We start from the raw sequence: 4,180 nt of genomic DNA, 5'->3' as shown, positions 1-4,180 counted from the left end.
TATGAGATTTATTCAACTTCCTGGTTATTCTCCATTGATTATTGGTTCCAAATAAAGCTTCTTAGATCATGGTTCATCCTGGTTTGGTAAGAATCATGAAGATATCACTACAGAAAATGTGAGTATTAATAGCACTAGACTATAGCGGTTTTGACAGTTCTGCTATTGTATACTAACACTTAACTTTTTTATAGCGTTTGTCAAATTTAAAACGCTATCTATGTTATCGCGGGAAAATAAAAAATTTTGGCCGCCTAAAATCCTTTTTTCTTCATTGTTTCTTATAAAATCCAAATAGTTCTCTCGAATTAGGTTAGCTTCAATGTCTACGAAGATAAATATAAAAACACAGTGGAGAAGACGAAGATGGTATCTGATGATGCTAAAGCTCTGAAGAAAGAGGAGACGAAGATGGTTCCTTTGTTAGAAGAAGAATCCCACGAACGCCAACAATGGTGGTTCAGCTTCGAGAAAATCGAAGAAGGAAGTAAAGGACGAACTAGTCAACAAGTCTTCTTTATCTGGGTCTCGCCCAAATCCATTAAAGAATAAGGAGATTGATGAAAACGACGATGAGAAGCCTCTTTCCCAAGAGAAATTCCTCTGTTGGAGTTTCGAATGTTTGATTTTTATATTTCTCATTCTGTCTTTCAGCAATTTTGTATTAAATATGGAATCAGGTAGATTGATGTAGTCGAATTGATGTATTCTTATGTTGCTGTCTCTATCTCTCTGGTTTTTAGGAGAGGGAGTTGAATAAGAAGAAGACATAGAAAGAAGAAGAAGCAGAGAAGAAAGGTAAAGAAGAAGAGGGAGAAGAAAGTCTATGATTTGCCTGGTCAGAAGAGAGACCAACCTGAAGAGGTAACTTTTCATTACTTCTTTTTTTCTTTGATTTGTTTTCTGAAGAGAGATCCACTTAGTATTTTCCATTGTCTATGTATGTTGTGACGCTGGTATTAAAGCTAGCATGAATTTTGAACCTCACAAACAGACTCCATATTGTTATTACCTCTCTGATGGTTATGTGCATTACTACTTTGCTTCATCTTGGTCTGCTTGTCTGTAAACCCTTTGTTTATTTTTCTATCTCAGGTTAATGGAGTATGGGTTGCTTCCAGCTGCAGAGGCAAAGAAAGTCCTTGAGAATAAGTTGCAAAAGACTGGAAAGTTCGGTTCTCCAGCAAAACCTGCAGCTTTTACCCCAAGAACCAGCTCCAAAACCTGCAGCTTTTATCATGATCAAGATACCACTGATCATGTGACTTCTGGTTTCAGCGACGAGTCTGAGATGCAGGGGCATTGATACAGGTCCAATACGGAGTGAAGAAGCAAAATACGAGGCAGAGGAGCTCGTGAAAATGTAAATGGTGAATGTGTGTGTGATGTGTTATGCTGAGAATCTTGTGGCCTAAAATCAATGTTCTCCATCGATCCATTCGTTGCACCTGAAACTGGTTCTGTTCTTAGTTAGTTGTGTGTGTGATGTGTTATGCTGAGAAGAAAAGTTAGCAATCTGGTTCATGGTCTTTTTTCATCAATCTTGAAACAGACAAGTCTTTCTTAACCGGTCTTCTTATCTCTCTTTATTTTATGTGATCTTTTTGACAGTGTGTGGAAACTCTAGTGCTCTGTTCTAGACTGCAGCATATAAACCGAACTCTAGTGCTCTGTTCTTGAATCTCTTGATAGTATGTTTGATAGGTTTTGATGTATTGATTTTGTATGTTTTGAATCTTTAATGGAAAAGAATATGGTATTTATGATTCACTTGTTAGAGTAAATTATATTTGTTATAGTGCAATATATATTATAAAAGTTATGTTTAAAAATTAAATTACCATTTATATTTATAAATTTATGGATATGTAATTTTAACAAAGTGACTATTTAAAATTCCATTATAAATCTTAAATGTGTACCTTAAACCTTATATCCTTAATACAATAAATAATAATATTTTAAAACTCGAATTCAAAATTTTAAATAGAAAACTCTTGATTTGATCATTTTTGCAAAATATTTATATATATATGATAAAACAATAATTAAATGAGTTTGTTATAAAATATTTATATATATATAGTAGTTTAGGGGTTCATATATTTAATGTGATATTACTATATGGATTTTTGTGTGCTCAAAAATCTAAACCCCAAAACTTAACCCTAGACCTTATATCATACTTCAAACTTTAAAATATCTCGAAATTTAAGTATTCAAAAACATACAAAATATACATATATCTACAAGTATTAGTTATAATCATAAAAAATTCCCAAACCTAAAATAAATAAAGGATAGAAATGATAATTAGATTTTTGATAAAAAAATATTTTAACATATAACTTCCAAAACACAAATTAACCTTAAATCTTTAACAAAGTCTTAAGACCAACCTTTAACATTACAATTCAAACCCTAAACTCTACATCCATATCTTAATACAAACTATCAAACTTTAATACCTTAAACCCCAACCTTAATCTCTACACTGAAAATCATAAATCCAATATTTACAAACTTATAATAGAAACTTTAAATTTAAACCTCAAGTATATTCTAAAACTCAAATCATATATGTAATCTTAAATCTTAACCCTAACCCCTAAACCACATATCTCATTTTAACATATATCACAAAACATTAAATCTTAATTTTTTAAATAAATTATATTTCTATAAATATATTAAAATTCAAATAAAAAATTTAGATTTCAAAATTAAAATTATGAAACCAAATTATTTAAAGCTTAAATAATTTTTATAATAGCTATAAATAAATAAGAATACAATTTGTATTGTTTTTTTTTGAACCATTGATTGATTTGAATCAAAGACCTAAAATCATTCTTGTACCTATCCTCACCCTTTATTCCTATTGGCTAGAAAAAGTTGTGTGTGGATTGATAATTCTAACCATTAGATTAGATATTTTGAAGGGTTCAGATTTAATCTTTTGTGTTTGCCCCTCTCTCTCTCTCTCACTGACGCTTCTTCGCTTTCTTCTTCTTCTCTCTCTTCTCTCTCTCTCTCTCTCTCTGAAACAAAGAACAACGAGATTCATCTTCTTATAGTCTTTTTTTTTCTGTCTATCTTCTTCATCCTTACACAAAATCACCCCATCACCATAAACCTCAGCCGCTGCCATCATCTTCATCTCCACCTCCTCGTTCTCTACTTCTGCCAAGAACTCTGTCTCAACCACTTTTTTATCTATCCTCTTATCAAAGCTTTTCTTTTCCAGATGCATATTCATGGTCTTAGTTAACCACATCTCAGGTTTGTTATATGTTCCTTGATTTGCTTTGAGATTTTTGAATGATTAGTGTTGTTTGACAAGATTGTAACTTGATTAAATTGGGATTTGACTTCAGGGACAGGGAAGAGGAAGTGAAATTGATACTGGGGCTGACTGTAACTTGATTAAACAAGATTCTTTTCTCATAGTGTCACAAGATTGATAGGTATATCTGATACAGTCCATATTCAATCGCCATTGTTCTCTCTGTGTTTTAAATTTGATTTTAGATTTGCTTGTTCTTGTTACAGGAAGAAGGCGGATATGAATAAGCTGTGCTGGTGGAGATGAAGTCGAGACAGATGAAGAAAAGAGAAAGAAGGAGAAGGTGAGAGGACAGAGATGTAAGGAAGAGGCCGAAAATGGAGGAGGAAGGTGACGATGGGAGGAAGGCAGGCATCAGCGTATATTAGGTTTAGTTTTGGGTGGTTTATTAGGTTTGGTTCAAATAGAGTTAGCTTAATAAACCAGTTTTGTGTGTAAACCAATGTTATTAATAAATCGAATTTAATTGTAAACCAATTATTCGTATACTGATTTTAGTCAATAAAAAAATTTAATTTAAATTATGAATTAATTTTCAAATTAATTTTTGAATTCTTTAATTATGAGTTATTTAATTTAATTTGGTTTGGTTTGGTAATTCTTTTTAATAAATTTCCGGATAATTTTAAAATAAATTAATAACACGAAACATTCGTTATGGTTGTAGGGTTAATTATAGCATAAACAAAAACCGTTATTAAAAGTGGCGGACCTATTATAACAGGCGATGTCAGAGCGGCCAAGGAAGCGCTATTATACATGACTCATAGCGTTTTTCGTCCGCTATTACTACCCTTATTTCCTGTAGTGTATTGCCATATGTCCGAACAGGCT

At 31.9% G+C, this 4,180-nt stretch overlaps 1 long non-coding RNA gene and 1 pseudogene across 1 annotated transcript; both read left to right on the top strand.

The window, feature by feature from the left end:
• Positions 1 to 366: 366 nt before the first annotated feature.
• Positions 367 to 1,609, top strand: LOC130507713 (uncharacterized; annotated as a pseudogene).
• Positions 1,610 to 2,987: 1,378 nt separating this feature from the next.
• Positions 2,988 to 3,859, top strand: LOC130507712 (uncharacterized). Its single transcript, XR_008942416.1, has 3 exons — positions 2,988 to 3,282; positions 3,378 to 3,467; positions 3,553 to 3,859. It is a non-coding gene; the product is annotated as an uncharacterized LOC130507712 (long non-coding RNA).
• Positions 3,860 to 4,180: the final 321 nt, after the last annotated feature.

This window comes from Raphanus sativus, unplaced genomic scaffold (assembly GCF_000801105.2).
Source record: "Raphanus sativus cultivar WK10039 unplaced genomic scaffold, ASM80110v3 Scaffold5324, whole genome shotgun sequence".
Classification (NCBI taxonomy): Eukaryota; Viridiplantae; Streptophyta; class Magnoliopsida; order Brassicales; family Brassicaceae; genus Raphanus; species Raphanus sativus.
The sequence above is the reverse complement of the archived record's forward strand: the minus strand, read 5'-3'. Positions and strand labels throughout refer to the sequence as shown.